The sequence below is a fragment of the Lissotriton vulgaris genome, chromosome 10, assembly GCF_964263255.1.
Source record: "Lissotriton vulgaris chromosome 10, aLisVul1.2, whole genome shotgun sequence".
Classification (NCBI taxonomy): domain Eukaryota; kingdom Metazoa; phylum Chordata; class Amphibia; order Caudata; family Salamandridae; genus Lissotriton; species Lissotriton vulgaris.
The window spans coordinates 606,799,205-606,811,426 of record NC_141698.1 but is presented as its reverse complement, the minus strand read 5'-3'; positions in this window follow the sequence as shown (position 1 = coordinate 606,811,426).

The following is a 12,222-nucleotide window of genomic DNA, read 5'->3' as shown; positions in this document are numbered from 1 at the left end:
GCCCGTCCGGGCCCCTGGACCCAGCCGGGGCTCCCAGGCCCGGAGGCGCAGGGGAAGCCTCCCAGGGCAATCCGGACCACGTCCCGGGCACGCAGCAGGACCAAGGACAGCGCCCGGGATGGGGAGGCCGCCCTCCCCGGGCCCTCAGGGGCCCCCAGCCGGAGCTGCTGAACTCAGCCGAGCGAGGGGAGGCTTCCCGGGCACGACGGAACCCCGTCCTGGTCCTTTGGCTGTGCGTCAGGCCGGTGGACCGGGCCCAGGGCCGTGGCACCCGACCCGGGGCCCGGCCGGGCCCCTGGACCCAGCCTGGGCTCCCAAGCCCGGCGGCGCAGGGAAAGCCTCCCTGGGCCCTCCGGACCCCGTCCCGGGCACCCTGCCACGCAGCAGGACCAAGGACAGCGCCCGGGATGGGGAGGCCGCCCTCCCCTGGACCTCAGGCCTCAGGCCTTCCAGGTAAGCCCGGCAATCTGGTCGCCCCGTTGGAAAGCATTGCGCGCTACTATTGCAAACACATTATCTACCGGACTTGCTCTAGATGGCGCTCCAACATAAGGAATGAACCAACACCTTCCCTACTGGAATCGTGACGAGCTAAAGTCGTCAGCAGCACCGAAGGGGTTAAAGATGCAACAAAAACACTGGCTGTTTGTCAGTACTGTCTACTGTGCAGTATTTTCTGCGCAAGTCTTTTAAGTCCGCCACTTGAAAAGCACATATTATCTTCTGAGTTCTCTAAACACTCTTCTCTGAGGGTACATGTACAGGTACAGGTTAACTCTGCTAATGCAATCTGTTCACTTCACTCCAATCTTCATATTGTTATAGTTTATCATGTAGATTCATTATGGTCTCTCTCTTTCTAGGAGTGCTCGGGGCGCTGCAGAGTCACTGAGCTGTTAACAGACACTTCACCTAACTAGCCGCGGCCATTGCAGGTAAGAGCGGTGGGGCCACCCCAGTTCAGACAGTTCCGTCCATCACCACCCCCTTTGGTACCGCTTTGTTCGCCATAAGTTGGCGGGGTATGCTCAGACGTGAGTCCCTTGCTCACTTTGCCTCTGGATTCAAGCAAGCCTGGCTGAAGACGGCTGTAATGCCAGAAACCGGTCCTAGGAAGCTTGTTTCCAGTCCAGGGAAGGCATGGCTTGGCAGTTCGGGCTGGACTGTTCCCATGAGGCACAGGGTCGGACTGATTTGCATACGGCCATGTCTGAACTGGGGTGGCAGAGTGGGCTAAAGAACGGTGATGGATTAAACCCAGATCTGTTGACTGGGTGTGAGTGTTTGATTGGTTCAGATGCTCCGTCCATCACCACCCCCTTTTGTACCGCTTTGTTCGCCATAAGTTGGCAGGGTATGCTCAGATGTGAGTCCCTTGCTCACTTTGCCACTGGATTCAAGCAAGCCTGGCTGAAGACGGCTGTAATGCCAGAAACCGGTCCTAGGAAGCTTGTTTCCGGTCCAGGGAAGGCATGGCTTGGCAGTTCGGGCTGGACTGTTCCCATGAGGCACAGGGTCAGACTGATTTGCATATGGCCATGTCTGAACTGGGGTGGCAGAGTGGGCTAAAGAATGGTGATGGATTAAACCCAGATCTGTTGAATGGTTGTGAGTGTTTGATTGGTTCAGATGCTCCATCCATCACCACCCCCTTTTGTACCGCTTTGGTAAGTGATGTAGGCATGGTTACTCTTGAGCCAGAAGGTGAAAAAGCATGGTAAGAATCAAGATCTCTTGAAGGTAGGTTCCTGAAATACTTTATGGTCAGAAGCAGTGCATAGCCTCATTCTGATGTCTTGTCCAGTTACCAGCATAAAACCTCTAGCAAGTGTCCTGCCTCAAAATTGACCATCAGACAAGGGGAACAGAATAAGGTTGATCCTGAAAAGATATTCCTATATATTCTTTCGCTAAACCTAATATTAATGAGTCACCACTAAAGGCGGGTGGCCTAAATTAAACCATGCTTGTGCAGTTCAAAGCCAATTGTACGTCCACTTCAGGCATTCAAGGTTGTGTCATCAATGGAAACTAGATCGTTCACTCAGAGATCAAAACAATTCTTTCATGGAGATCCTTTTGTGATCCTGCACAAAATATATTTTCTTTTGGAGCTTCATCTGGCAAAGTAGTGGGTTGTATTAGGTGAGATTTGTCATTTAGGAGATCAATTCAATTGGGCCAATTCACAGAACTAATCTGAGATAAAATCCTAAATTTACTACTTGTGGTATTCACAGAAGGCATTTAGTAGTAGTAAAGTTAGGACTCCTAACTTTACTACTACTAAACTGAGACAAAATCCTAACTTTACGACTTTCGGTATTCACAAAACGTATATAGTAGTAGTAAAGTTAGGAATACTAACTTTTCTACTACTAAATGCCTTTTGTGAATACCAAAAGTAGCACGTTTAGGATTTTATCTCGGATTAGGTCTGTGAATCGGCCCCAATATGTTTCCTATTTTATTGCTTGCACTTCATGCACTGTGAATTGTCTCCAGGCATGGTTAAGCTGGTAATAGCTCTTACATGAGCTAGTAGAAGACATAGTGCTGTGGAGAGAACATAGAGACCTCATATTTGCTCAAAGATTACATTTAAGCAGAGGAATGTGCAGATTTGGCCTCAGTATGACTAGTAGAATATTATGGACTGATATCCACATCCCCTCCCCCAAAAAGGCTGGTAAGGGTATCCATATTCATTGTTGTGAAGAGAAGGACCTTGAGGAGTTCCAGAAACAAAGGAGGATTGAGAGGGCATGGATACTCACAAGAGGAGGGTTTCAAGGAGTCGGAAGTCTTGCAAGATCAGAAATTGGTCTCCCCTATGTAACTGTAGAGGCAGAGAAGGAAAAGAGCAGAACGGGGAAGGCCTGTTGGGGATATGACTAGTGACTTTTTGTCATAAGTTTGGGGCTTCTACTTTTTTCTGCTAGTCATGGATGAAATTTTAATTATGCTAGTGAAATTTGTGAAAATTACATGTTTCATAATACACAAAAAGAAATTCATTACATTTCAGGATTTCACTTTTTTGCATCATTTGTTGTTTGAAGGGGGGTGGTTTAGCAGAAAAGGTCTTGTAAAAAGACCTTCTCTGCTCACAAAATCCCCTGATGGTACCTTGTGTTTCTTTTTTGTTGAACATTATTTATTAACATCATGGAAATACAGATTTAAGCAGAAAGGTTCATTAAACTGCCCCCCAGGCCCACAAAGGGGTACCAATGCCACATCACTTGTGCTCTATGGATATAGTAGACTTGAATGAGATGGAATTGGGTATTGCAGGATGAGCGTGGTGTGTGTCTCAGGACTTTATGCCATTCCTCATCTGTGAGTACTCGTTCCATGTCTTGGGACCAGCTGTCTCAAGTCAGTCAGCGTGCTCTAAGTCTGTGTCGTCAGTGCTTTGTAGATACGAGTGGTAGCATGAGATTTAGTAGAGATGGAGCAAATAGTCTCCAGGCCTGTATGTTCTGAGGGTTCCCGTTGACCCTCCCATATCTGTCTTACACTTGCTGCAGATGCTTCATATAGTAGGAAATGTTGTGCAGATAGTGCATAGTTTTCGACGAGATCTGCAAATTCCACAATTTCCCATCCACAAATCAGTTTCAAAGCAATGCCATACCGCTCCTCTCCCAGTCTCATAACCAGGACCAATTTCCTTCATGTAGGAGATGTAGTAGCCCAGTAAAGGGGAGTTCCTTCATATGGGGGGCTCCTGCATTGTAAAGCCCTGGCCCGTGCACACCGTAGAGTGTCCAACAAGAGTCCAGGGAGGTCGTTAGCTAGTCAAGCATTTGTGTTAATCAAATGGTCAACAGCGAGGTGCGATTCAGTATAAAATATGCCCCAAGACACATACACTCCAATCTGTAATGCCTTCAGTAAGCTGCCCATGTTAGTTGCCCAATAAGATAATAACAGAAAAACTGTCAGGCCTCCACCATCAGTAGAGAGTTGGGCCAACCTTGAACATCCTGTACCAAAGATGAGGTAAAGCAAGTGGCTGTCCGTCTCACGAAAGATGTACTTTGGGAGCAGAGTTGATAATGCTGCACAGTACTATATGAACTGAACTCAATGCAACACCATGTCTCCAAGATAACCAGCCAGTCATTTCCAGGACTGTGAAAACATCTTTAGCCGCAATATCCTCGAAATTTGCAAAAATCCCTGTATAGCCGAACTTGACAGCTGAGGAAGCACTTGCATCCATACATGGAGACTTCTTGGATGAACATTTGGTGGAGTAATCATTCCACAAATGGAGTTCTGCAAAAAGAGTCAGAGAAGGGCCTGATAAATGCGCCCTTTCTGCAAGATAGAGAGGGGTTGCCAGGGAAGCCCTGTGCCATCTTTTATAAATAGGTGTATGTTTTTGTTGCAGTTTTACATAACGCAGACTCGACCCTTAGGTATCAGAGCACTTTACATGAGCACCAGTTGGATTACAGAGGGACACATTAATTTTAGACACGGGGATATAAAGTGATTTGCCCCAAATCACAGGATGTTTGAGCCTCCCGCTAGACTCAAACCTGGTTCCCGAGCTTCAAAGTAGGCCACTCTAGCCGTTAAGCCACATCCTATCCCCTTTGCAAAAACCCAAGTTAATAACCCAGGGTTCTCTCTGTTCCAGACTTCGGGGTAAATGAATGAGGCTCTTCCCCTATATATATTATTGTTCTCCTGAATGGCACCTGTTTTTCATTGGTTACTCATGACTTTTCAGATTGCATCCTAATTTGTCATTCTCTTTTTTTATAACTCTCTTTTTATTAAACAATCGCTGGTACATTTTTGCAATAATACAGAGACAGGGTGGCATTGGGTGGTGGTGAACAGAAGGAAATTATACAGCACTTACAACATTGTAGTGGACCATCTAGATTTCTAGTCCCACTTTTACCAGCACCCCTCTGATATGTCATTCTCAGTTCTTATAGTGAATTCTGCTTTCTTGTGAGGGGAGTTCTGCACCTCAGCTAGCATACTTTGCATAATGGACAATATGAAGCAAGAGCCACAAACCCCACACCAGCAAATCAACTCAGACAGCCAAAGGACAGACTGGCCTTCAGACCCAATCCGCAGAAAACTACAGCTCCAGGGAGAAGCAGAGGATACAATTAGGCTGCCACACCGAGCCCCAGGGAACTGTTCGGTATTTATGCAGCTACGCACCACACCTCGCTTCAGGTCAGCATGAACCACTTTAGCTCCTTCATTAATATGCACCAGAGCACACCTTCATTTATTAGGGTCAGCTAAGAGCTTCTAATTCGGCCCCTCACACTTGTAAAGATACCCAGCTGTGTTTGCCCGTTTAATCGCATCACGTTGTGCCCTGTCTGACTCTGACTGCACGCTCTTTTAGTTAGGGATGTTAGATATTTAATTGGTAACTTGAAGAAGTCGTCGTCCCTTTGGCATGCCAGATGAGTTAGAGGTGTTGGAAGGAAGGGATGCCTTAGCGGTCATTTTGTTCTGCCTCCCAGTGATGACGCATCAAAGGGCGCACATCATTTATGATACTGTGGGCCTCATTTGTAAAGGCCTTGCGCTGCCGGTGCGTCACTTTTAACATGGGAAAAAGTGATACACTGGTGGCGCAAGGCCTTCATAAATAAGGCCCTGTGAGTTTTTGTAATGCAGATTGGTGGTGCTGCGCGACCGCTGGCTGCGTGCAGGGGCGTAGGAGACACTAAAATTCTGGGGGGGACAGGGACAACCTTGTGGACTTTCCATTGACCCTATACAAATCACCGCCCGTTAAACAAATACAGTTGCATAGTTTTGAAGTGAAATATTGAGAAAAGCAGGCATGTAGTCACAGTTTGCATGTATGCTTTATTGTTATTTACATTCACATAGTAATCAGACCAACTCTTAAAAAAACATGTATATGAATCTTGCATCTTCATGCACCAAGCAAAAAAGGTCGCTGACTTCGGGTGAGGGCGTCATGTTTGTAAGTGCATTACGGTTTGAAAACTACCTGCTGCTGCATTCCTGGTCTCCAGCAATTTTCAGGCAACAATAAAATGTGAAGATAACTTTGGTGATTAATGATCTTTATTGAGAGAGATCAGAGGTCTGACTACTGACAGTTTTGACTCATGGTAAGGTAGCCACAATGTGTTAATATGCCTGCTGCAAAGAACATGTACCAGGCAGATCACAAAATGCATATCATGTAAATAGGTCAGTGAGTTACTGCTTTTGTCTGAGAGATTCTTTTGCTATTTGCGGTTTATACGTTAAAATCCTAACATTGAACAGTGAGCTATTAACCGTCATCAAAGAGCTGCATGAAAACTGCAGATTAGAACGTTTTGATTTTTACCCAGTCTTTCATTATCTTAAGGTTGGAAAATAGGTTCATTAGGATGTAAATCAGTTCTGATTATTAAAGAGAAGCCCCAACCATGGTGTTCTGTTTTAACTTCTGGGGTTGTGCTTCTCTAGTGTTGCAAAGCCATCTGTGCCCAGGGCACTCCCCAACTTTTTGCTAACTTGTACTGGTGGTACCTCACTCTGACTGACCCCGGCCTCTGACTAACCAGGCCCAGGGCCAGTGCTATGTTGAAAGAGGCACTTACAAATGCAGTAAAAACACCTATATACAATAGGGTGCACTATGGGTTAGCGTACCTCCATGATTGACATGACCTCTCCTATACGGCCCTAGTACATAACAGGGCATAGGGATTGAATCTACCTTTAAGTCCCTAGTATATATATTAGGGCATAGTGGTTTAGAGGCCAGCAGCCCTTCCTGCACTTGCATGTGTGCACTGCTGTAGCCTGAGGTCAGTTTAAAAGCAGGCCCGTGTTGGAGACTGCTTTTAAAATGCAAATTGTGCCCAATCTTGACTTTTGGGTTTGGGGCACTTACAAATTGATGAACTACAATGTTGGGGCATGTTAGGTATCCCCAGGGGTCCCCCTAGGTGTCCCAGGGGTTAGAGATCAGGTATCTACAAGGAGGACCCTTATAAAATGAGTGTTATATGCCCTGGGTTTAGTGAACTTGCACATTTCACTGCCTACATTGTAGTATAGTGCTTCCCAAAACCTGCTTTTGTGCTAGGATCACTGTGAAGTGAGGATCTGCAATATTTTGATATAATCAGAATCCCTAAAGTCTTTCCTATGTATTCTAGGGGTGTGGGTCCTGTAGGTATAAGGGGGATCCTTATATAGGCCCTGGTATTGGAGAAATTGGCCAGGTAATTTTTCCATTGCAGATCCCCAGCCCATAGGTTAAGATTGCAAGAGGTTATTAATTAATAACTGGAGAAAGGAAAGCCATACAACTAGGATTAAAGGACTCAGAAGAATGTTATGTAGTGTAGTTCCTATTTTCCCTATAGGCCCTGCACATTGGAATAACATAAACAGCAGTGTAGACGTAGAAGTGCGGTCTTCCAGGTCTCTACTGACTATGCTAAACTTAATTGGGTTTGTACCAACTAGCTCTGAGGTCACTGGAAACTTTCTTGACTGAATAGGAAGTGATCAGCTCCCCTGGCTCAGACAAGAAGGGATTCAGTTTTCCAACAACCGCATAAACATGACAACTTTGCTCCTTAGAATAAGAGTCAATCTCTAGAGTCGTGTGAAACAATAGACAGCTATTTCACTCAGTCAGTTGTGCAAGAATTACTTTCACCAGGATGCAGAGAATAGAGAGACGGGCGTTTTCAATAAAAGGTATTATTTATTGAACAGTCTTTCTTCTCATGCAAGAGAAATGAATTGCCACAATTGCAAGACTTGTTATTATAAAAAGTGCCTACAGTAAAAGGAGGATTGCGAAATAATACTGTAAAAGCATTGATATGGTTTCTTAGCCATACGATAGTTAAAATGAGTAAAATATATACATTCATATATACATTTAGCTAACGTCCTCAACTGGTGCTTCTAACTACGCCTACCCCAGTGTACCTGACCTAAGCCTAATACATGGAAGGGAGTAAGTAAGTAGCAGTTTAAGTTAAGTTGGTTTTGCCAAGGGTTTGCTTCAAGAATTCTCTCTAAGGGTTTAGTCAACACTGTACCTCTGGAATAGAATGTTGGAGGTCTTGTATCTCCTCTCAGGACTCGGTATTCCAGGTACCCGCAAGGGTAGGCTGGAAACGCCGGAGCTGGATTGTCTCGGCAGGAGAAAAGACAGCGTCTTTCTCAGCGCGTCAAGGAGGAGGAGGGGCAGCGTCCGTGGGCTTCTCGCATCTGCTGGGCTCTGCAAGGGACAGCTGTTCTGCTCCTATATTCACCACCACCACCGCTGTGTTTGCTTAAGGCAACATTGGTATTATTTATACCTGGAAGGTGCCTTGTTTGACGTAAGTTTTTGGACATAAGACGTCAATAAAGATGTCACTAAGAACCGGTCGTTATTACAGTGCTCATTGGAGTTCTATTACTAATCAAAACATAGCAAGCGGGGCTTTCCCAGGTTGCTGGGGGTTTTATATGTTGAAAGAACTCGGTGTGTAATCTAGGAATCTAAGATAGTGGCTTCTGCTGTGTCATATACTGTAATGAGCTGCAGAGACGAGTTTCTGAAATATGGCTCTGATCGTTTATGCCATTATAGGGGTATGGATTGATTATAGCCGTATAGGGGCATAAGGTCACAATATTGATAGGGGTCCTAGATAGAACACGACACCCACTCCACAAATTTATGTCCATCAAATTACTAAAAACGAAAGCAATAAGATGCGTGTGCAATACTTCCCACCCCAAAATACATATTGCATTTGAAATGGCGTATTTGAAATACATGAAAATATAGGTACTGTACGTCTTTAAGCATAGAAATCATTCAAAAATTATAGCATATGTAATCAGTTGAATGATTTTGCGAAAAAATTACACATGAAATATCTCTTTATACAGAAAAGAAGGGCGAGATTATTTCATCACATATAAATGCATTTGCTGTAACATGTGCTAGAGGCTGAGGTAAAGTTATTATGTCTCTAGATCTACCTAAAAATAGAAGTTCTGTTCTTTATGAATAGTTCTACTTTAAGCAAAGGTATTCGTGCCAGGAAAAAAAGGTAAATATTTTGAAAAAGTGTTCAATTAAAAAAAAAATGTTTTCATGGTGAACGGGGGAATAGAGTTTCAAACGCTTTTTAGTAGAACTCAAGGCCGAATTCAGAGTTCACGGGAACGCTGTGCGCCGGAATGCATTTTCAAAAATCATTGTTGTTGTTCAGGGGAGAACATCATATCAGACAGGCTCTTAAAGAATAGGTCTACATATTCAGGTGACAGTTCGACCAAGTTCGATAATGCTGTAACTTGGCAGGTGTGAGAATGATTGCTATCATCGATGTTGGGATCAGCAATGCTCACAGAAGGCCGTACCTGGGTGATGTTGCTTTCATGTATTGCTTCACTGCCGCCACCTAGTCGTAGCACAGGAGTCTCAAAGAATGCCGTCATCAGGATTGGTAGCCGCTGGGGACAACACAATGCGTGAGCCGTTACAGGACTTAGCAAAGTATCGATATCCATTGGTACTGCTGATGGTAGTGCAAGACAGGTGTCTAACACGCATTCTTCGCCGCATAGCATACATCGAAGCACAGGTAAGATGCAGGTCTGCCATATAGGTGTGAATGAAAGAAACCAGGTCATGTTCAGATCTCTCAGCCTGGCCAATCCAAGGACTCTAGTTATGCGGTCTCGGTAGCGTACAGCTAGGATCGTTTCTTCCATCCTTGCCGGAGTCATGTCTGTGTTTTGGCTTGCCATATCGGAGCAGGAGGGTCAAAAATAAAATGCCTGCTACAAGTCCCAAAGTTAGGGGTATGCCGCCAAAGACTGAATGGACAAAATTAGGAATAATTCCTAGGATTGCTTTGAATGGTGTTAACAGTCCCGAAAAAATCGTCTTAAATACGCCTGAGATACCTACGGCATCTGACATATTTAGAATTTGGCTAAGCATTTCTGTGAAATGCACGGGGCAATTTGTTGATAAAAGGTCATGTATCTCCGATGTTGTCCTTGCAACTTGGAGATCATACGTCTCTTTTGATGACGTTATGGGCACGGGTGTCTGTAAAAGCACAGACTTCATTCTGCTTAAAGTATCAATTCGTATAGAAGAGACATTCAAAGGAGGCCAAATCGGCGTCTCAGAATCTTCAGAGCCGTTTGGAAACAATTCTTGCATACAGCAAGTGGCCATGGAAGTTACGCTTACGAGATATGCTTTCCCTGGCATCAAGCCACAACAGCTGTGATCCGTTATTAGAATGTAACTCCCGTTAGAGAGTTGCTTAAAGAAAGGCTCTATCTGTGTTGCAGGTGTGACATGTTGGTGGCATGAAAGGTTGTTTGAAGTTCCTTCACAGGCCTCGTGTAAATTAATACCCTGGCACAAAAGTATACGGCTTAGTGAATGTTTGCAATTTTCACCACTAAGAAATACATTTTTGTTGCTGTCACTATAGCATGTGTGTGTATATGGTAATTTTCATGCTGACTTAATGTACCCTTTACCCAATTGTTCATACTGGCCAGTCGGTATATATTTAAGGCAATTTTTAAATTGGAAAGAATTATGATAATCCCGTGTATTATCCATTCAATGACAGGTCTTTCTGACATTGTCAATGGTAATCTCTCAAGTTTTTCGATGCTCAGGATTGTATAGTCTGCTCCTTTCTGTGCCAAGCTGATTTGTTTATCAGTAAGGTTAAAGATGGAAAACAATGACGTTGTGTTGATTAAACGCCATGGCACATAGCCTGAACGAAGATTTTGCAGCGTCCAGCCTAGCTGTACAATAGAACGCAATTGCGACTGGCCATGCCTTAACATTAGCAAGTCTTTGTCTATTATATCGATGGCAGATGATACAATACTGTCCAGTGAATATATTCTGGAGGACAAAGTCATTAACCCATTGTCCACAACAGAAAGTGATTTTTCCAAATTAATACGATCAATTTCTCGTATTTTTTCAGCTGTTTCAATTTGTGTTACTTTCCAAGCCTCGTTGTATGCCGCATATATACTTGCCGCTATGAAACGTTTTTGACGCTGTTTGCGTGGTCCCATAATGAAATCGCGCAAGTCAGCACCATCTTTAAGTTGCTAAATTTCGGGCAGTGTGGATGATTCTAGCCATTCAAGGCACAGTTTCCCTACACTGTATGTTGTTACTATCCCTGGATGTTGTCTCTGGGAGTATCTAGGGTCTGGTCTGGTCATTTTAAACCCCTGTGTTTTGTTCAGGAATCTATCTTGACAGTTATTCGTGTCAGTAGGCCAGATTAACCATTTTTTCCAATCAGGATGTTTCTGTTTAGATGTAAAATTTTTGATACGTCTATTTCAACTTCTGTTGTTGCATTATGAGGTATTGGCTTTGGAATAGACGGTTTGTTAAGGTCTTTGATCTTAGCTAGGCCAAGTTAGGTTGTTTGGTGAATTGTGTCATTTAAAAACATTATTTGTTCTGGGATCATGCAGGCTCGAAATAATGCTTCTAGGCCTTGTACCTGCCAATTTTTTGTACCCCAGATGGTTTTTGTTTCAATGTTGTTTTTCCAGAAATCAAAACCAAATATCATTATTTTTTCATAAAATGCTTCTGAATATATCAATTTAGTATTTGTCAGCATAGTTTTCAACCCTGTTTTATCCAACAGTTTATAATAAAATGTTTCTGCATCACTTGTGTTAAACCCTGAGAAGTACTGGAATTTATCATAGAATGTTTTCGAACTGCTTTTAGGTGGAGTAGCACAATGTTCCCATTGGTTATATTTAAAAACATTTCTAGGTTGTGCAGATTTATGTAAGTAATGGTCAGCGTAATGTGAGAAGCAGTACATCTGTTCACAATTAGACGAACCTTGTAAATAATCATGTTCTGTAAATCTTGCTGACAACACTAAATCAGACATCATATTATTTATACTTTCAAAATCCCAATCATCAGAGAATGTACTTGGTTTTACAAAGTCACGTAACGAAACCTTGAACTGGTGAGGATATTTCAAGATCTCGACCGGGCCATATACTTCATAGTCAGTTTTGTCCCATACTACCCCGCCGGGTATTGGAATGGCTGTGACATTTACTGATGATAGTCCTCTTTTCTTCACGTGGGATGATTTGTGTGATTTCAGAACTAAGTTGATGTTCTGACTTGCTGTGTCCATTGAACTG